This window comes from Pan paniscus, chromosome 20 (genome assembly GCF_029289425.2).
Source record: "Pan paniscus chromosome 20, NHGRI_mPanPan1-v2.0_pri, whole genome shotgun sequence".
Classification (NCBI taxonomy): Eukaryota; Metazoa; Chordata; class Mammalia; order Primates; family Hominidae; genus Pan; species Pan paniscus.
This window is the reverse complement of record NC_073269.2, coordinates 20,658,450-20,681,308: the sequence shown is the minus strand read 5'-3', so window position 1 is coordinate 20,681,308 and position 22,859 is coordinate 20,658,450. Positions and strand designations below refer to the sequence as shown.

The 22,859-nt window shown below is 45.2% G+C and overlaps 1 pseudogene; it reads left to right on the top strand.

Annotated features, from left to right (window-relative positions):
* Positions 1–843: 843 nt before the first annotated feature.
* On the top strand, positions 844–22,566 carry LOC100967757 (cytochrome P450 4F12-like; annotated as a pseudogene).
* The last annotated feature ends 293 nt before the right edge of the window (positions 22,567–22,859 follow it).

The window sequence follows — 22,859 nt, the reverse complement described above, 5'->3', positions numbered from 1 at the left end:
CAGCACCTGACATCCTCCCCGCCCATGTTTGGAGAGGAGCCCAGATGATCTGGGACAAGGGTTGGCCTGGCCCAGCTCAGGTGGCTGTGAACTCTCAAGTTCATGCTTTTACCTGCCACATCCTTGCCTTGAAAGGGCAGGGTGGCTGTAAACTTGGGGCTCAGAGTCCCCTTTAACCACTCCCCAACTTCCCCTCTAAACTGTGAGGGAGATGCTGAGACCTGAGGATCCAGTCCCCATACTGGGGCACCCTGAGCTGGTTCCTCTGCACCCAGCTGGCCAAACCCCAGGTTTTGGCCGGCATCTCCCAGGCAAGGGAGATGCACCCAGGCTGTGGAGATTGGCTGGCCCAGCCCAGCGCAGCCCAGCCTCCCACGACCTTTCCCTAAATCAGGGGCCAGAGGCAAAGAACTCCCAGCAGAAGAGGAGAGGAGGTTGTGTGGTACAAGCTGCTCCTGACAGAAGGTGCCAGGCTGGGGGTGGTCAGACTGGAGCCTCCTGGCCTGGGATGGGGAGGGGCACTGCCCAAGGCTGGGGTGTCTCCAGGCTGCTGGCCTGGGAGACTGGTGGTTTCCTGGTAACCGGACCCCTGGCAACCTCCCAGTGATTCAGGCTGGGCCTTTCTGGACTCTAATCAGTCTCTCTCTCTCTTCTCCTTTCTGGGTGGTTACTAGGCAACTAGAGGCCACTTGGCTATTGGATTTGGCTGGGGCTTTCTGGAATTTAGCTCTCAGTCCTTGTTTATTCATCCCAGAGCCCTCCCTTTCCTGCCTCCACCCACCCCTTCCCTGCTCCTCTCCACTGTCCCTGGAGCTCCCTGAGCCTTTCCCTGGGCCTCAGGATCTCACCCTCCATCCTGTCTGCCCTGCAGGATGCTGCAGCTGAGCCTGTCCTGGCTGGGCCTCGGGCAGGTGGCAGCATTCCCGTGGCTGCTCCTGCTGCTGGTTGGGGCCTCCTGGCTCCTGGCCCGCTTCCTGGCCTGGACCTATGCCTTCTATGACAACTGCCGCCGCCTTCAGTATTTTCCACAACCCCCAAAACAGAAATGGTTTTGGGGTCACCAGGTCCTCGTGAGTGTGGCAGCAGGATGACTCTGGGATCTCAGGGTGGATGGAATTCCCAAAGGGCAGGAAGGGGGCTCAAAGAGCTGGGTTTAGAGGGTGGCTGAGGTGTGGGCCGGCAGAGAAGCGAGGGAGGCGGCTCACTCACTTACTCCTCTCCTCACTCACTCACTCCTCTCCTCACTCACTCACTCCTCTCCTCACTCACTCACTCCTCTCCTCACTCACTCACTCCTCTCCTCACTCACTCACTCCTCTCCTCACTCACTCACTCCTCTCCTCACTCACTCACTCCTCTCCTCACTCACTCACTCCTCTCCTCACTCACTCACTCCTCTCCTCACTCACTCACTCCTCTCCTCACTCACTCACTCCTCTCCTCACTCACTCACTCCTCTCCTCACTCACTCATTCCTCTGTAGTTCCATCCCAAGCCTTTCTCACCTACCTGTCCTCCCACCCCAGCCTGTCTGGATCCTTGTGCTGCCTGTCTTTCCTACAATAGTGCACCTCCAAGGGGCTCCTGCAGTACTGTGGGGCACAGAGCAGGGCTCTCCTGGCATTCCCACCTTCTCCACTCTGGACTTCAGGCCTCCTGAGCCCACTATACAGGGGCTGCTCCCTGCCTGACCCATTTCCTTGTGTCTGCTCATCTCTGGGCTGCTGCTTTCCCACAGGAATTAGCTCTGACTTCCTTCCCCTATGGAGGGACACTGCTGGGCCAGAAGAGAAGTGCAGGCAGTCTCCCACACCTTCCCCTTCCAGGGGTGACGTGCTCTTCCCCACTCAGATGTCCCAATGATCCCTATAGCTCAACCGGGATATAATTTGGCCACTCCCTTCCCCTTTCAGAAGCCGTCCTTGACACTCCCAAACCTTGCCCTCCTACTTGGACTTGCCCTCCCCTTTGGGGGACGTGGCCTCCGTCTGCTCACTCATAAATGGCAGGATTGATGGGCGTGTCCACAGGTGCACAGGAGGCACTAGCACAGAGCCTGGCATAAGGGGGGCTCTCCCAGGTGGGAGCTGCCATCCTGAGGGACATTAGAGTCACCTCTGCTTCCCTGGGGGCTGCTGAGAATGGGGGGGTCCTCAGTGTGCAGACCCTTTATCTGTGGGGGGAACCAGAGCCCATGTGGACCAGCCAGGACACGAAAGGATGTGGGAATCAGCCCTAGGGATATGTCCTGAGGCCACACTGCTGTCCCAAACCACCTCCCATGGGGACCTTTCCCTATAAAGCAATCCCCAGACTGAAATCATTCCAGGATGAGAAAACACATCCTCTTGAGCAGACAGCTTGTCTTCTCTCTCTGCTTTGGTATTTACCTTTGGATCCTGGGACAGCCCCAAGAGAGAAGGAGCAGAGGTCAGCAGAAACCCCCTGCAGCTGTTGAGAATCCAGACACGCTGCTCACTGCAGAGGCTGCACCACATCTGGTGGCTGTGGGGGGACTTGCCGTGGCTCCTTCTAGGGAGGTGCATTAGTCAGGGTTCTCCCTAGAAATGGAATCTCCTTAGATGGGAATTTCTTCTTACCTCTAATGCATGTATGTATGGAGACAGAAAGAGACAGAGAGAATTTATTATGGGAATTGGATAACGTGATGATGGAGGCCAAGAATTCCATGATATACCATCTGCAAGCCAGAAACCAGGGACGCTGGTGGTGTAAATTCAGCCTGAGTCCAAAATGGCCTGAGAACCTGGAGTTCTGAGGGCAGGAGAAGACGGATGTCCCAGCTGCAGAAGAGAGAGCAAATTCCCCCTTTCCTCTGCCTTTTTGTCCTGTTCATGCCCTCAATGGATTGGATGACACCCACCCACATAAGGAAGGGCAGGTCTTCCTTCCTCAGTTTACCTTCAAATGCTAATCTCCCCTGAAACACAGACGTACACAGAAATAATGTTAGACCAGATATCTGGGCATCCCTTAGCCCTGTCAAGTGGACACCTAGAATTAACCATCACAAGGGGTGATGGCCCCTGACTTGCTTTCAGATCATTGCTACAGAGGAAGGCTTGAAGAACTTGACCCAGATGTCGGCCACCTATCCCCAGGGCTTTAGGATATGGCTGGGTCCCATCTTCCCCTTCCTTGTTTTATGCCACCCTGACATCATCCGGTCTATCACCAATGCCTCAGGTACCCATGCAGAGCTTGTGGTGGTGAGTGCTGGGGGCTTCCATCCAAGGGCTTCCAGCTCCTTCTCCCCTAAGCTTCTGTGAAGCCCCTGCAGTTCCCAGGCCCCTCTTTCTCTCTTCTCCCTCCATTGAAAGAAGAAGAGGCATTTTCTGCTTTCCTTCATGTATTTGCCAACTTTCATCTCAATGTCTTCCACCTCCTTTGCCATCTGACCCCCTGATCTGGTGTTCTGGGAACCACCAGGGCCCCAGGAAGCCTCAATCCAGAACCCTGTCCTGAAGGAACCTCCACACTTGAGGAGATGGATCTGGACAGAGACAACCCCAAATTCATGGGGTCAGGAATGGGCAAGAAAGAGATGGGTGTGACAACCCAGAGGAGAACTAGGGTTCTGCTGCGGCAGGCTGGAAGGCTTCCTGGAGGAGGAATTGTTGGAGCTGGGTCTGGACCTATGAGTAGGAATTTTTTTTAAGTGTGGGGTAGGATGATGTAATGAGCATCATTGGTATTTGGGGGCCCAGCCAGTCCTGGCACCAACCTTGTCCATCCTTCAGCCTAGAGCGGTAGGAGGACTTGTCGCTGGTGGCGATTCTGGGCTGCTATTTATGTGACATCCATCTATGATGGGTCAGTTCCTTATACCTCATCCTGTCACTCATCCACCCTACGCTCACTGCTGTCCTCCTGTAGGCCTCAAGAATCTCCAGTAGAGATCCCACACCAGCTTGTTGATCTTCCCTTATTCTCTGCTCTTCCCATCCTTGGACAGACCAGGCTGAGCAAGGGAAGGAGCAACGTCCCACAGAAACTATGGCTCTGACCCCAAAATGCTTAGTGACTCTGTGCAGGTCACCTGCTCTCTCTGGCTGCTGAGGTCTCTTTCACCTGTGAGTGATGGAAGCTCAACTTTGTGCACTATAAGCAAATAAAGGGAATCAACGGAGTGTAAAGTCCAGAGAAAGTGGTCTTCAGGCATGGCTGGATCCAGGTGTCAATGAACAGCATCAGGAATTTGTCTCCTTTTAATTTCACTATTTCTCTGCATCACCTTTTCTTTTTTTTTCTTTTCTTTTCTTTTATTATTATTATACTTTCAACCATTGTGGAAGTAACTTTTTCTTTTAAGGCAGCCCTTCTCTTATGGTGTCAACCATGGGTCTTGGAAGCTCAGCTCTTGTCAGAAAGCTCACCTTTCCCCAAGGGGTCCCATAAATAGCCTATGATTTCTATATTATACCTGATTGTATCTCATATGTTTTACCTGGGATCATATGGAGAAGTCATTACCTGTGTGGCTCAGCTGTGGCCAAGGACACTTGGGGCATGTCCCAGCCTTTCTGGTTCTTCTCTGACATGTGGTTTGAAATTGTCTTTTCTCCTTCTTGTCATCTCTTGGCCATGTTTGTGGCTTGTCCAAGGTCTGGGACCCAGGGTCCCTTTGAGAATTGTCAGAGTTATTATTTTAGTCTTCCTGAGCCAGGTCTCAGAATCCATTCCAATCATGCTTGAAGAGAAGTCTTGGTTACACCTGGGACATGTCCAGGACATTTAATAAATCATATTTAAATCCCATCTGGGGCCTATCAGGTACACAGAAGTCATGCAAGACTATCTTAGGTCCATGTCAGATGATGTGTCATTTAGGGCTCATCATGTATGTTGTGGCCATGTCAGGCATGTTAACATTGGAGACATGCCCCAGGTCCCAGGTCCATTTCAGGAAATGACAGAGAGTGCTGGGGCAGACAGGGTGTCCTAGGCTCCTTTAAAGATATTTTGTAGAGTGTGGAGCTGTGCTCAGTTGTTGCAGAACATGTTGGGATATATAGGAGCCATGTCAAGGCGTGCTGGGGAGTGCTGTGCCCTGTTAGGTTGTGTCATTGCTCTACTGTGCTGTTGCAGCCTGGGCTGGTCCTTCTTCCTCTATCCTCCCTTCGTCCTTTGCCCTTGGCCCCCTTCCTGCTACGCTGGGCATGGAGTAGGGAAAGTGCTGGTAGGGAGCCTTGCCCTATACCTGAAGTTCCTCTCTTGCCCTCTACATGGCCCCTGATGGTCCTCATTCATGCCAGCTGCTATTGCGCCCAAGGATGATCTCTCCATCAGGTTCCTGAAGCCCTGGCTGGGTGAGTACCTGCAGATGAAAGGGGTTGGGGACAACCTTGGGCAGGGGTAGGGAAGGTGTTGCTCTTGCCCACTGTCCTTGGCTGCCCTACTAGGAGAAGGGATACTGCTGAGTGGCAGTGGCAAGTGGAGCCGCCACCGTCGGATGCTGACGCCTGCCTTCCATTTCAACATCCTGAAACCCTATATAAAGATCTTCAACAGGAGTGTGAACATCATGCACGTGAGTCCCTTGAACTCTGGGTCCCAGCAGGAGTCTTGGGGTGGAGGGACCGTGGACAGATCTGGTCTGGAATTTTGGCTCTGCTGGGTGGCATTAGGCCATTGCTGTTCCTCTCTGAGCCTTGAGTTCCTCATCTGTAAAATGGGGATAATAATCCCTACTTGAGAGGTGGTAAGATAATGCAAACGAATCATGTCCCTAGCACATAGTAGATACTCAGAAGGTGTCAGATGCCATGTTTCTTTCACAGAAGCCAGGTAAATGCAAAAGTAAAGACGAAGATTACATAGTAGCCATTACCAATTACAAACCACTTCAATACCCATTGGTTTAGATCAATAAAGGTTTATGATTGCTAATGAGTCTGTGAGACATTTAGCTGGTTCTTCTGGATGTAGATGCGATCAACTTTGGTACATGAGCAGCTGTGGGGCAGGTAGGCAGCTTTGCTGATCCTGGCCCAGTTCATTCACATGTTTAGGGCTTCACTAGCTTCAGGCTGATCTGGGATGGCCTCAGCTCTGACACCTGGACTTTCCCCCATGTGATTCTCTGCCTCCAGAAGGCACCCTGTTGTTCACATGGCAGAGACTGGGTTCCGAGAAACTGAGAGGAGGCTGCAATATTTCTGGACATTGTCTCTGCAATGCTTCAAAGTTCAACCAGCCTTGGGGCTATTCAAGTTATTACATCATCATGTTCACCACACTGTATTGGCCAAAGAAAATCAAATGTCCAGCACAGACTAAAAGGGATGTAAAATAGAATCCATCTATTAATGGAAGCTGCTGAAAAATTACTGTGCAAAGGATGTAAATACAAAGAGAAGTGAAGAATTGGGGGTCAGGATTTTGTGATATGCCTAGGATGTTTCTTCTACTTGCAAGCTGATAAGTTAGCTTGTTACTGTTTCATGCATTCTAATAGAAGACACAAGACCCCTGGGTCAGAGACAAAGGGTAGTTGATTACTCAGGCACAGCAAGCAACATGTATGTCTTGTTGGTTTGTATCCTTTTTCGGAGTCAACCTAAATTCCATGGGGGTGACAGAGTGGGCCTTGCTAGTTGCCTGCTCATGCAGTACATTGCATGAAAGACAATGGGCATTAGGCTTAAGGAATCTGCTTTAATAGTAGCAGAAACAAGCCTGATATTGGTCCAGGGGGATTCATTGCCTTATCTCTCCAGGTTGTTCCCTGCAAACACAACTCTGAAAAATGGCTGAAGTAAGAACATCATGGCCTTGCATTCTTGGCATGCCCAGCAAGGATGCTCAGGGCTGATGAAGAAGTGCCTCTCCCAACACAGGGATATTTTTGAAATGACTTTGTAACAATGGAGAAGAGTGAAGAGAACATTTACTGAGCACTCACCATAGGCCTAAAACAATGTCATGTCCCAGTTCCATGACATATGTGTCTAATTTAATTTTAATAACCCTGTGAGTTATGGTTATTTTTGCCCGATTGCAGATGATGAAACTGAGGGCCAGAGAGGTTAGCGAGCTGGAAACAGTTCAACCAGTCTCCAGCTAGGAGACTGATCTAGGGGTGGTGGAGCAGAGATTCTGTCCTGGTTTATCTGGCCCAAAGCAGATCATCTTGACCATTATTGAATATTTGACATGTGGGACCTAGAGGAGGGCAATAGATTGACCAAGGGCACACAGAGCATAGGAGACAAGGCTGAGACTTGAATGCAGGTCTCTTGACTCCTAGCCATGGGTCTTCATCTCCTATACTAACAGTTTCTGCTCGCATCCCAGTCTGGTCCTTGCTGGCAATGGGTTCCTGGGGCAGAGGACCAGGAGGCTGGTTGTGGGGGAGTCCATCTTGATGTTTGCGACTGGGGAGGGGCACAAAGGAGGCAGGGCCCAGCTCTAGCCGTCTTCATTTCTCTGGCCAGGACAAGTGGCAGCACCTGGCCTCAGAGGGCAGCAGTCGTCTGGACATGTTTGAGCACATCAGCCTCATGACCTTGGACAGTCTGCAGAAATGCATCTTCAGCTTTGACAGCCATTGTCAGGAGTGAGTTCCTTCCCAGGGCCTGGGATGTGAATCCATGGACCAAAGGGAGTAAGTTGGGGAGGGAGGAAGGAGCAAAGTAACCCGAAGTACCTTTCGGGAGGATTTGTATCATAGCTGGGCTTTTAAGGTCAAGGAAGGGGAGAAAGTGTTGTCTTTCCAGGTAGGTAGAAATATTTGAGTAACAGTAATAAGGTTAGGATGAGCCAAGCATATGCAACAGACAGTAGAAATCTGGTTGTGGAAATAGGATTAGATATTAGGGACACTGAAAATCAGGAAAAGTGGTATGAAGTTTATCAAGATGGTCCCAGGGAGCTTTTGAAGGAGTTTCAGCTGATGATGGCTGTGGTAAGAGCTGAGTTGTGTGGGAATCTGACAGTAGTGTAGACACTACATGGAGCTGACATTGGGTACAAATTGGTTATGGTGGGGGCTGGAGTCGGGCTGAAGTGGAAGAGGATGAAGTCTGAGTTGTGTGGACAGTTTTGGTAAGGAATATGATCAGTACTGGATACTGGATGGGAGATGAGAGAAACATGGTGTCCAAGCTACACTCCGGGTACCTAGGTGCATGGAGACAGCTCTCAGAGATAGGATGCAGGGAGCGAAGAGAGTCAGGAGAGTCAATCTCATGACAGATACCCACCATGTATCTCTAGGACCATCTGTTTCTAGATACTCAGTTTCCTGATGGGAGGTAGCTCCTGGCTGCTGGTGGGAGGTGTTCCTGGGCTTTGCATGTTACATTGTTGCCTACCTTTCTGCCCTTGGCCTGCAGGAGGCCCAGTGAATATATTGCTACCATCTTGGAGCTCAGTGCTCTTGTAGAAAAAAGAAACCAGCATATCCTCCAGCACATGGACTTTCTGTATTACCTCTCCCATGACGGGCGGCGCTTCCACAGGGCCTGCCGCCTGGTGCACGACTTCACAGATGCCGTCATCCAGGAGCAGCGCCGTACCCTTCCCACTCAGGGTATTGATGATTTCCTCAAGGACAAAGCCAAGTCCTAGACTTTGGATTTCATTGATGTGCTTCTGCTGAGCAAGGTGGGTTTCTCTACGATCTGAATTACAGTGATAGAATGGAGCTTGATATCAAATGTCAGATGAAATAAATTGGACTTCATCCAGAGGGCACTGGGAGCCATGGAAGATGCTTGAGAAAGGGAAGATCACAGATAGGTTTTAGAGATGATTCTGTTGAATGCAGCCCGCAGGGGACTGCTAATTCTGAAACTGTGAAGAACCTGCGATTTTACTCAACTTACAAGTTAGTAAGTTAGTCTTTCACATTTTTATGTATGTCTATGTCTTCGTCTATGTCTATATCTATGATGACAGATGCACCAAACCCCTGGATCACAGCAGCCCATTAATTATTTACAGCAGTAACTGTGGGAGGAGTAGGATTGTTGTGCTGGCTCCCCATTCCTAGGGCAACACAATGTTTTTACCTGTAAATGTACAAGAATTTGCACCATAGGAGAGGGGCCCCCACATTATGAGTCTTATATCTTATATAGGACAGTTAGTTCATATGCTCCTTCTTTTTTACAGGGTGAGAGAGAGAGAGAGAGAGAGAATGCTTTGTTCAGGAGTATAAACTACTACTCTCCAGTGAGATGGCAATTTCTATAGGTTTATAATCCAAATATCTTCTGGAAAGATAAGATTCTCTGAGTTTACCACTACAGAATGTGAGCAAATATCTTTAAAGCAATACGTAATTTTTAACCTCCAAGGCAAATTGCCGTTTAAACATCCTGTACCCCAAGTTGCCAGTATCTTTTTCTCTTAAAGTCTTCATTATACAGAAATATGAAAATATTCGAGTCATTGATTCCTCCCACCAGGGACCAAAGACGAGGCAAAGGAGCTGGGGGGAAGACCTTGGAATGGGGGCTCTGGTGATGGTGAACAAGAGAGATCTAGACATGCAGAGTGGGTTTGAGTTTCTGGAATAAGATCGGATCTTCAGAGATTGTCTCAGGTGAGACTCGGGAGTCTCAGAGATAGTAAATTTGGGGGAGGGTTTGTCTTGCTTTCCCTTCAGGATGAAGATGGGAAGGTGTTGTCAGATGAGGATGTAAGAGCAGAGGCTGACACCTTCATGTTTGCAGGTGAGGCTCCCAGTGTGGGACTACAGTGAGGACAGGGGTCCTTTCATCTCAGGAACATAGTGGGTGGGCCCTGGATCACTCAATTCTGCCTATCTTCCCCCTCCCTCCATCCTCCCTGAGGGCCTCAATGCATGGACGCTGTCCACCCTCTGGTGCTGAAGCAGCCCAGAGACCCAAGCCTGCCCGCTTCCCCTTCAGGCCATGACACCACAGCCAGTGGTCTCTCCTGGGTCCTGTACAACCTCGCGAGGCACCCAGAATACCAGGAGCACTGCCGGCAGGAGGTGCAAGAGCTTCGAAGGACCGCGATCCTAAAGAGATTGAATGGTGAGTGCAGGTTCTTCTGGCCTGTTCCTGAGCCTGTCATTGGCTCTGCTCCCCAAGTGGGAAGGGAGAAAGTTGTTTTTGTCAATTCTTCCATTATTGCTTAGTAGTATTAGGAGCAGAGCCCAGAGGCAGAACTTGATATCCAGCCTGGCTAGCAGGGGAAAGTTTTCAGGCTTTTAGGACAGAGAGTCCTAGCCTGCTGAGAGAGCTGGTGACAATATGTGAAGGCAGATGATGACAGCTAGACATGTTCAGTCAATGAATTTTCCCTTCACTCACTTCTTATTTTCTCTGAATTATCATTTTTTTTCAAACATCTTCACTTCCTGAATGTTTGCTCTTCTGTTCCCTAATTCCTACCCTCCAGTCCAGTCCAGGGAGTTGTAAAGGAGACCTGGGGGTAAAAGTCATCTATCTCTTTCTAGAATACCTGCATCATTCATCCATTCAGTCTTCATTCAGCAAACTCTTCCACATGTCTTTCCAATGCCAGTTCTGTTCCCAGCACCTTTCTGTTCCCTGGATACCTGGAAAGAACACTGTCCAGGGATGTGTCTTTCAGGTACTCCCAGCCTAGTGGGAAGAGTCTCAGGTAGGACATTCTCTGTCCACATGGACAAGGATGGTATTGAGAACAAGAGAAGCAGACTGAGAATATAGTAAGTGTTTCACACCAGATGTGGTGGCTGGCGCCCGTGATACCAAGTACTAAGGAGGTTGAGGTGGGAGGATCACTTGAGGTACGGTTTAAGATGAGCCTGGGCAATATAGAAAGAACCCATCTCTAAAACAGTAAAAATAAATAAATAAAAGTATTCTAACTGAGATCCTGAATGATGATCAGTAGACGTTTGCATGCAGTAGTGCTCTAAGTCAAAAAGACAGCCTTGGCAAAGATGCAGAAAGAAGCAGGGGTGGGAGAGAGGGAGAAGAGGGAAAAAGAGAAGGAGTTGTTTGTGTAAGGGGGAAGGAGAAGGTTATAAAGGGAGAAAGAAGGAAGAGGGAGGGAAAATGAGGGACAGAGAGAGATAAAGAGAGGGGGGAAGAGAAAACGAGACAGAGAGAGAATGAGAGAGGGAGAAACTGAGTCATGATGAGATAATAATAATGGAGGTGGCAGCAGAGCCTGGCTGTGGAAGACATGGAAAACATGTTAATGGCTTCCATTTTAACCCAAAGGCAATTAGGAGCCATAGGAAGTGGCTGAGCAGGGGAGGGGTAGGCCAGATCTGGGCAGAAGGAAGATCCTTTCAGGACTACTGTGGAGAGCATATTAGAGAGGATCAGCTGTAGAATGAAGTCCCAGTGAGGACATTCTGGGACCTGAGCCAGGCCAGGGGCTGTGGATGGAGAGGAGGCAATGGACTGGACAGGTGTTTTGAAGGCAGTGTCCTCCTGTCCAAGACTTTGCTCAGCCCAGCAGTCCTGTGAAGTGGCAACACATTTCTATGCTTTTAAAAACCTAGCTTTCAAGCAAAATTGTGCACTCTGTCAAAAAAAAAAATCCAAAAATTTATGATAAAAAATGAGCTTCCTTCTTAAGTCTCACACTAGTGGTTTCTACCATCAATGGTTTTCTGTGTGTCCTTCCAGAAAAATGGTTATCTTGATGCCCACTTTACATGAACACAGACTTTTTCTATACAAATAGGAGTATATAAAATAGACACAACTTTTTTTTTCCAAGATGATGGATTGGAGGCAATGTCAGTGTCTCTCCCTTGTGGAAGGACAGAAAAGTATGTAGAGATTCACACTGTGAACTTCCTTTCCCCAAGAAACAACACAGAGGCTTAACAGGAAACCCAAAAGAATCCACAGACCCTTCAAAAGAAGCTACAGGCTGCATTCTACTCTGTGAGACAGGTGAAAAACTGTGAATCCTCAGAGTGTGAGAGGGGGAGAGACTGCCTCCAGGGTACACATCTTCACTGGGGAGTCTGAAAAGCCAGACAGCAGGGGGAGGCCTTAACTCTACCCAGAGCTGGAACTGATTTAGGGAGTGGTAAGAAATAGAAAAATAGAAGCAGCAGCAGAAAGTGCCTTGCAGGCATTCCCAATCTCCAGCATGGACTGAGGGAAGCCATTCCTTATTATATCTCACAGGGGACCTTGCAGAAGCCAGCCAACTAGCTCAGGCAGGGGTCACAGGTTGAAATGCCCAACTGAATTTCTTGATATAACCTCAAGTGGGGATGAACTGCCTTGACCAGAACCCAGGGGGCAAGTGGGAAGTGTGCTGCAGACAGGAGTGCAGGAGCTGGGTGCCTGGCCTTGGACAGGGACAAAAAGGGGCATGGCCTAAAAGTATTGCTATCTCTGGGGGAAAAGCTTATGGCCTGGGGCAGGTCTGAGTTCTGTGCATAGACTACCTGGATCTAAATCCAGTGCTATGGGTGGAGCACTGCAGGAGTGAGATCAGTCTTGCCAACTGCATGGGAGCCGGATGAGGCTTACTGCCACCTGCTACTCTCCACTCCCTTTGCAAGCTCTTTTGCAAGGCAGAGGCAGTTATACTCACCTCTGGAACATTACCCCAGTGATCTAAGAACAGCCCTCTAACTCACACAGCTGCCAAAAAAATAGTTCCAAAGATAAAATACAATAAAATACCTAGGAATATATTTAACTAAGGTGGTGAAAGATCTCTACAAGGAGAACTACAAAACACTGTTGAAAGAAATCGTAAATGACACAAACAAATGGAAACACATCCTATGCTCATGAATTGGAAGAATCAATATTGTGAAAATGACCATACCATGCAAAGCAACCTACATATTTTAATGCAATGCCCATTAAACCACCATCATCATTTTCACAGAACTGGATAAACAATCCTAAAATTCATATGGAACCAAAAAAGAGCCTGTGCAGCCAAAGCAATAACAAACAAAAAGAATAAATCTGGAGGCATCACATTACTGGACTTCAAATTATACTACAAGGCTATAGTTACCAAAACAACATGGCACTGGTGTAAAAGTAGGTATTTAGACCAACGGAACAGAATAGAGGACCCAGAAATAAAGCCAAATACTTACAGCCAACAGATCTTTCACAAAGCATACAAAAACATAAATTGGGAAAGGGACACCCTATTCAATAAGTCATGCTGGGAAAACTGGATAGCCACATGTAGAAAAATTAAACTGGATCCCCATCTCTCACCTTATACAAAAATCAACTCAGGATGGATCAAAGACTTAAATCTAAAACCTGAAACCATAAAAATTCTACAAGATAACCTTGGAAAAACTCTTCTGGACATTGGCCTAGGCAAAGAATTCATGACTAAGACCCCAAAAGTAAATGCAACAAAAACAGAAACAAATCAGTGGAACCTAACTGAATTAAAAAGCTTCTGCAGAGCAAAATAAATAATCATCAGAGTAAACAGATAACTTACAGAGTGGAAGAAAATATTTGCAAACTATGCATCTGACAAAGGACTAGTATCCAGAATCTACAAGAAACTTAAATCAGCCAGAATAAGACAAATAATTCCATCAAAAAGTGGGCAGAGGACATGAATAGACAATTCTCAAAAGAAGATACACAAACAGCCAAGAAACATATAAAAATGCTCAACATCACTAATCATCAGGGATATGCAAATGAAAAAAACCACAATGAGATACCACCTTATTTCTACAAGAATGGCCATAATTAAAAAGTCAAAAAACAATAGATGTTCGTGTGGATGTGGGGAAAAGGGAACACTTTTACACTGCTGGTGGGAATGTAAATTAGCACAACCTCTGTGGAAAACAGTAAGGAGATTCCTTAGAGAACTAAAAGTAGATCTACCATTCCATCCAGTAATCCAACTACTAAGTATCCACCCAAAGGAAAATAAGTCATTATATGAAAAAGATACAGGCACATGCATGCTTATAGTAGCACAATTCACAATTGTAAAGATATGGAACCAACCTAAGTGCCCATCGACCAATGAGTGGATAAAGAAAATGTGACATAAATATATACCATGGAGTAATACTCGTCCATAAAAAGGAATGAAATAATGTCTTTTGCTGCAACTTGGATGGAGCTGGAGGCCATTATTCTAAGTGAAGTAACTCAGGAATGGAAAACCAAACACTGTATGTTTTCACCTCTAAGTGGGAGCTAAGTTGTGAGGACACAAATACATACAGAATGATATAATCAGCTTTGGAGACTTAGGGAGCGAGGTTGGGAGGTGGATAAGGGAGAAAAGACAACATATTGGGAATAGTATACACTGCTCAGGTGATGGGTGCACTAAAACCTCAGAATTCACCGCTGTAGAATTCATCCATGTAACCAAACCACTTGTACTCCAAATGCTGTTGAAATAAAAAGAAATAAAGTGTCACAGATCTGCACATTAACAATATATCTTTTGAGATCTTTCCTTTTTTTTTTTTTAATTTTTTGAGACAGTTTTGCTCTGTCGCCCAGGCTAGAGTGAGTGCAATGGCGCGATCTTGGCTCACTGCAACCTCCACCTCCCAGGTTCAAGCAATTCTCCTGCCTCAGCCTCCTGAGTAGCTGGTATTACAGGCACCCGCCGCCATGTCTAGCTAATTTTTGTATTTTTAGTAGAGGCGGGGTTTCACTGTGTTGGCCAGGCTGGTCTCGAACTCCTGACCTTGTGATCCACCTGCCTCGGTGTCCTAAAGTGCTGGGATTATAAGCGTGAGCCACTGTACCCAGCAAGATGTTTTCTTTTCTTTTCTTTTTCTCAAAATATGAGTTTTGGAAAATAAGTTTATTTTTATTTATTATGTTTATTAATATTATATATATTTATGGGGTACAATGTGACGTTATAATATATGTATACAATGTGGAATGATTAAGTCAATCTGATAAACATAACCACCATTTCATATACTCATCATATTTATGGTAAGAACATTTGAAATTTACTCTCTTAGGAATTTTGAAAAATATATTATTATTAACTGTAGTCACCATGCATGTAATAGGTCTCAAAACTTATTCCTCCTGTCTAACAGAAACTTGTACCCTTTGACCGTCTTTCCACTCTTTCTTCCTCCCTCCTCTGGTAACCACCATTCTCTTCTCAGTTTCTCTGATTTCTATGTTAACTATTTCAGATCTCACAGGTAATTAAGGTCGCATGCTATTTGTCTTCTTGTGCCTGGCTTATTCCACTTAGCATAATGTCCTCCAGGTTCTTCCATGCTATCACAAATGAAATAATTTTCTTCTGTTTTAAGGCTGAATAGCACTCCATTTTGTATATATACCACATGGAAAATGAGTTTATAATGAGAATTACAAAAAAATGAGTTTGAATTACAAAAGAACAGGTTCTTCTTGCACTCAATGAGACATTACAGATAAGACAAGGGTTATCCTTGACATTCCTGCTACCCCACCTAATATCCTCCCTTTCTCCAAAGGGGCCTGTAGAGATACTGATTTGTCATCTGTCTGTCTGTTTGTTTATCCATCTATCTACATAACTTTCTATCATCTATCTCCTTATATATTCCATATATATTTTGCACTATGAGATATATATATAGACATTTTGGAACACTTTTTTTTCCACTCAACAGTGTGTCTGATAGCTATTTTTTTGACTGCTGAATAGCATTCCATACTTTATTTGGCCCGTCCCTTTCTTGAAGTCACTTGTGTAAACATTTTCAATTATTGTGGAATTGTCAATCTGCCTTTCAGAGTCTCTGTACTGATTCACCTTCTAGCCTGCATTGTGTGACAGGACTAGTGATCCTTATTTCCTCCTTTTGTGTAGCTGTATACTATTCCATTGTGTGGATGTTTATCTAAATATCTTCCTATCCATGTATATTTGGCTCATTTTAGCCTTTTGCTAAATTAAACCTGTTGCAATTGGCATGTGTGTACAGTGACCACTGTTTATACGTGTGAGCATCTCTGTAGGACACACTCCCAAAGGTGGAATTGCTGAATCAAAGACCATTTGCATTCTACAATTGTAAAAATGAGTGCAAATCCATTCCTATATTAGCTGAGTTTGATGGCATAAGCTTAAACTTCCCCATAAATTCACCAATAGCATTACTGTATTATTAAATTTTAAGTTTTTGTCAATTTTAATATTTCATCTTTTAATGAACATTTTCTTAAATAAGAGGGAGAAGAACATCTTTTGCCCAAGTTGATACGCCATTTGTTTTCTCTCTATGGGATTGGTCATCTTACATTTTTTTTTTTTTTTTTTTTTTTTGCTGTTTTTCTTTGGGTTGTATTTCCATACTTACTTAAAAGGATGTGTATTACAATAATCTTTTTTTCTGTCTTTTGTTGCAAAAGATTGCCTTTTGACTTGTTTGGGGGTACTTTTGGTTAATTTTTATGAAGTCAAATTCGTCTACATTTTCTTTTGCAGCCATAGTACCCATCTATTTCCCAGAGTTTCGTTCATCTACATTTTCTTTTGCAGCCATAGTACCCATCTATTTCCCAGAGTTTCGTAGAGCTTCCTTCAGCAGATGGGAAGTTTTCATTTATTCACTTGCCTGTCTCTGAGCTTTCTAGTCTTTTGAATAGGTCTGTTTTTCTGTTCTTACAGCATTGCCAGACTATTGCTATTACTGCAACTTCTTAATAGGTTTTAATAGCTGGTAGAGTGACTTTTTTTTAAATCACCCCTTACATACATTTGTTGCCATGCTAAAGTGTATCTTTTATTTGGATTGAGAGAAATTTATAATAAAGTACAGAGATTTCATGTTTCTTTTTAAGTTTAATCCAGGTATTTTATATTATTATGACTAGCATCTTTTATTATCATCTTTTCAGTTGGTGGTTATTTCTACATGAAAAACTAATGATTTATACCTATAAATTCTGTGCCCAATGAACACAGTACATGCTAAAGATGATGCTGTGTATCAAGAGAAAAAATAAGTAAAAGCTCTTGGGACAACTGGAAAGCCTTCTGGAAAAAAGGCAACAAGCTGGTTCTCATGTCTTATGACAAGATCATGTCCAGATTAATAAAATTTTTTTAAAAGAGTCTTAAAAACCCTAGATGAAACCATGAGAAAATTATTTCATAGCTCCAGAGTAGGGATAACCTTATTTTGACGTAAGTTCCAGGGGCTAAGAAAAAGTGATAAACTGTTAAATGAGAAAAAGATATAGGCCAGGCACGGTGGGTCATGGCTATAATCCCAGAACTTTGGAAGGCTGAGGTGGGCTGTGGTGGGCAGATCATCTGAGGTCAGGGGTTCAAGACCAGCCTGGCCAACGTGGTGGAATCCCATCTCTACTAAAAATCAAAAAAATTAGCCAGGCATGGTGGTGCAGGCCTGAAGCCCCAACTACTCAGGAGGTTGAGGCAGGAGAATCACCTGAACCTGGGAGGTGGAGATTACAGTGAGCGGAGATTGCACCACTGCACTCCAGCCTGGGCAACAGAGTAAGATTCTGTCTCAAAAAAAAAAAATGCAGAATACTAGTGTATAGTAGATGGTGTGCTCCTATATAATTTTTTTAATATACTAAATATTAGCACAGGAAGGATACATTAAAAAAATAATAACCTGGGCAACGTGTGGGGAGAAGTAGATGGCATTGGGCCATAGGAGTGGATTATATTTTACAGTTTTCAAATTCTGAATCAGATAGGTTTAGATGGTATTAAAATTTTAAATAGCCAAGGCAAAAGAAGAACGATTAAGCAGATAATTCAGCTCCTTTACTGGATCTTAAACGTTTATAAACGTTTTCCAGTGGAGCTTACTGTGTTTTCTAAGTATAACATCACTATCTGCCAAAATGATACATTTACTCCCACATTTCAAATTGCATGACTCTCTTGTTTTTCCCTTGCCTAATTGCACTTGCTGGTATCTCTAGTTCCATGCGAAATAAGAGCAAAACATTGGATCTGGGTATTTTGTTTCTTATTCATTTGCATTTGAGTTTGCTTTCTTGCCATAGACAATATTTATTTTTATGCAAATTTGTTAACTTTTTTCAGCTGGCTTCTGGGTGTGTTTTCCTCACAGTATATATTTTTAACTACTTGGCTAAATTTTCTCTGGTACTTCTAATTATCTGTTTTTCTAATTTTTTCTGCTTTTCTAATTCTCAAACTTTTGATCCACGTGGAGTTTATTTTGTTACAGGGAGAAAAGGTCTCACTTGGAAATAGAGAAGCTGGAGAAGTGTGTCTTTGCTCCCTTGATAATGATTGGGGCTGGGGTGTTGCCTTAGGTACGACCTGGCCCAGGTGCCCTTCCTGACCATGTGCGTGAAGGAGAGCCTGCGGTTGCATCCCCTTGTTCCGTACACCTCCCGCCACTGCATCTGGGACATTGTGCTCCCAGATGGTAGGGTCATCCCCAAAGATGCTCACAGCCTCATGGGGAGGAGCCCCCCGGGTAGGAAGAGGGGTCCTTCAGGGGGATCCTTGTCCTGACTGCCACCTTCTCTCCCACAGGCCTTATCTGCATCATCAACATTATAGGAATCCATCACAACCCAACTGTGTGACCGGATCCTGAGGTGCTGCCTTTCCCATCCACCCCCGACCCCCTGCCCTCTTCGTCAATTCCAAGGTTCCTAGAGGAGGAGGCAGGGTTTTGATCAGGAAAATCCAACATCACCTCGCCCCAACACACACACAACTGTCTTTCCAAGGCTGCTGGACCTGGGAGACCCCACCCAGCAGCCCTCTTGGTCTTACCTCCAGGTCTACGACCCCTTCCGCTTCAACTCAGAGAACAGCAAGGAGAGGTCACCTCTGGCTTTTATTCCCTTCTCTGCGGGACCCAGGTAAGGGCCACCTGTGTCTGGTATGGGGATGGGGTGATAGGTGCGAGGGTCGAAAAAGGGGGAAGTTTGCAGATGGTCCCAGTTCCAGCTCTCTTTCCCTCCATTCCTTCACAGTTTATGGGAAAATGTCCATAGAATGGGGGTGAGTAGGTCCTAGAGGGTCCGCAGAGTGCTCAGAATCCCCTCCTCCATCTGCTGGTGTGAGCTGGGAGCTGGAGTCTGGCCCAGGCTCTGGGGGACATGCAAACCCACAGGGGGGTCCCAGGCATGCTCAGCCCCTCTCTATCTCTCAGGCTGATCTGGGTGCGGTTGAGGATCCCGGGCCAGGTTTCCGGCGTGATGGGGCCCAAATGCGGGTCCTGGGCGCAGTCACAGTCCCCACTCCCACCCGCAGGGACTGCATCAGGCAGGCGTTCGCCATGGCGAAGATGAAGGTGGTCCTGGCGCTGACGCTGCTGCGCTTCCGCTTCCTGCTGGACCACACGGAGCCCCGCAGGAAGCCGGAGCTGATCATGCGCGCTGAAGGAGGACTTTGGCTGCGAGTGGAGCCCCTGAACGCGGGCTTGCAGTGACCCTCTGACCCATCCACCTGCCTTTCCAGATTCTCCGGAATAAAACTGTGCCTGGGCCTCTACTGACAGCCAGCAGGGGGCTCTTGAGGACTGGGAGGCGTCAGGGAAGGGGCATAACCTGGGCGGGTTAGGTGGGGTGTTGTCACTGAACCCAAGAACCTGACTGCCTCTTTGGCTGATCATAGGGCCTCCATGCTTTGGGAGTGTCCCAAGACCGAGGTCCTTAGCCAGCTCAGAACACAGGGATAGAAGGGTGCAGCTTCTATCCTGGTAGGCTTTTAGGAATTCTTAGCTCCCTTTCTTGCCAGCATCCCACCCTACGTCTCCCCCTTCAAGTTGATCGCTTTTGTGAACCCCCTTCCCCTACCTTCAGACAGCTCCATTTTTTTCCCTCTTTTGAACCCTCTGACTCTGCCCAGGCAGCCTGGCCAACAGATACTACCTGAATCCTCCCCCTACTCTCCTCTGCTATGTGCCAGGCACCCTCACACATGTCAGGGGTTCAGCACATCCCCACCCTTTCACCTCTAGGTTCCTCCTTCATTCCCATCACCTGCCCATGTTGGGGTGGGGTGCAGTCAGGGCCATCCTGTTTGACCCTTGAGATCCAAAGCCAGATGACTGGAAGCAAAACACCATCCCAAAGGCATGACATCTGGAACCAGACTACTTGGGCTCAAGTCTCAGCTTTGCTGTGTGGCTTGGGCAAGTTAATTCTCCTCTCTTTTCTTCAGTTTTCTCAAGCATATAATGGGGACAACAATGCTACCTATGTCAGGGTTTTCCTGAGGACAAAATATGAGAGACTCAGAACTGTGCCTGGTGCACATTGAATGCTCAATAAATACGGCCATTATTACCTGCTCTCTGAGAAAGTCTGGTTAATAAAGCATGTTGCCTTTCAAGATAGTTTTTTTCTACCATGACTTTAAATACTGTTTTGGAACTCATAGGCAAAAATTCCAATATCTGTGCTCCTTGAATAATCTCTTCATTTTTAGAGGACTGTACATTTAGGAGACAATTTTTTCCAAGAGTGGTAAAAGCACCTGAAATGTGGCAGGGTGGTAGGAGAAGGAGAGAAGCCTCAGTTAATGTCTTAAAATAATGTCCCACCAGTAAAGCTGACCTCTGTTCATAGCCTAAGGAATTCTGCATCACTGCACCCTGCTGACTTGTCAAATCTCTCCAGCCGATATCCCTCCCTTGTTACACTCAGTCGCCTTGTCCTTGATTCTGATCTCCAAATACATTATATTTTCTTGTACAGGACCATTGCATTTTCTTTGTACCTTTGTCAAAGATCAGTGGTGCCAAGAATATTCAATGGGGAAAAGACAATCTCTTCAGTAAATGGTGGTGAGAAAACTGGATGTGCATATGCAGAATAATGAAACTGAACTCTTATCTCTTATTGTATTCAAAAATCAAATCAAAATGGATTAAAGACTTAAATGCAAGACCTGAAGCTATGAATTACTTGAAGAAAACATTGGGAAAATTCTTCAGGCCATTGACATGGGCAAGAACTTTTTTGATAAGAACTCAACAGCACAGACAACAAAGGTAAAATAGACAAACGAGATTACAAAAGACAAGCACAAATCCCACTGCTACCACTGCAGCTAGTGCTCTTTTGCAAGCTTCACATCCTGGCTGTAGGCCAATTGACAGAGTCCATTATAACCTCTGCAGGCAAATAACAGCAACCAGGAAGGAGAAAACTTGTGTGTGACCTCGGTTATCACCATTGCCTGCATCAACTTGGTTAATCAGGAGGTTCTCAGTCTGTCCGCATGACCAATTCATTACTACTACAACTGGCATTTGAGAAAGCCAAATTAAGCCTATTTATAACCAAACAATCTCACAGAATCTACGTCACCCCTCTGCCACCCCCATCAGAGCTGGTGCTGGTACCCACTGCTGGGAGTCTTGAGGATAGATCACATCATTGGACCCCTGAAAGCACCCAGAGCCATAGGTTAAAATAAACTATAAACATTAAAGTCACATCCTCAAGGAGAAAAAGGAAATAAGAAAAATCACAGTTGAATAAAAAATAAATTCAAAAATAATTAGAAGAAATAGTTTAACCAGATGAGAGGAAATCAGAAAAATAATTCTGTCAATATGACAAAACAGGGTTCTATAACATCCATTAGCTCTCCAGCAATAGATCCAAACCAAGGTGAAATCTTTGAAATACCAGATAAGGAAATCAAAAGGCTAATTATTAAGTTATTCAGGAAGATACAAGAGAGAAGTGAAAATCAACATAAAGAAATTTAAAAATTAGTTCAAGATATAAATAAAAATTTTCTAAAGAGAGAGATATGTTAAAGAAAAATCAAACAGAACTTCTGGAAATGAAAGACACATTTAGAGACTTACAAAATGCAGTGGAAAGTTTTAAAGTAGTCTAGACCAATTAGAAGAAAGAATTTCAGAGCTTAAAGACAAGACTTTTGAGCTAATGCAGTTGGACAAAAATAAAGAAAAAAGAACTATAAGAAATTGACAGGGTATCCAAGAAATATAAGATTATGTACAATGGCCAAGTATAAGAATCATTGATGTTCCTGAGGGAGAAGAGAGAGCCAAAAATTTGGAAAACTTATTTGAGGGAATAATTGAGGAAAACTTTCCTGACCTCACTAGAGATTTAGACATATAAATATAAGAAGCCCAAAGAACTCCTGGGAAATTCTTTGCAAAAAGGACATGGCCAAGGAACATAGTCATCAGGGTATCTAAAGTCAACATGAAGGAAAAAAATGCTAAGGGCAGTGAGACAAAAGCATCAGGTAACCTATAAAGGAAAACCTGTCTGACTAACAGCAGACTTCTCAGCAGAAACCTTACAAGCCAAAGGTATTGAGGTCCTGTCTTTAGCCACCTTTTACAGAAAAAAACTGTCAGCCAGGAATTTCGTATCCAACAAAACTAAGTTTCAAAAATGAAGGAGAAATATATTCCTTTTCAGATAAGAAAATGCTAAGAGAATTTGTCACTAACAGACCAGCCCTACAAGACATGCTAAAACAATTTCTAAATCTTGCAACAAAAGGTTGATGTGCACCAGAATGGAACCTCCTGAAAACATGAAACTCACAGGGCCTGTAAAATAATAATGCAACAAAGAAAACAAAGTGTCCAAGTAACAACATGATGACTGGAACAGTACCTCACATCTCAGTATTAATGTTGAATGTAAATCATCTAAATACTGCAGTTAAAATATATAGATGGTCAGAATGGATTAAAAAAATTACAAACCAAACATCTGCTATCTTCAAGAGACTTACCTAACATGTAAATATTCTTATAGACTCATGGTAAAGGGGATTGAAAAAGATATTCCACTCAAATAGAAACCAAAAGCAAGCAAGAGTAATTGTTCTTATATCAGATAAAACAGACTTTAAAGCAACAATGTAAAAAAAGACAAATAAAGACCTTATATAAT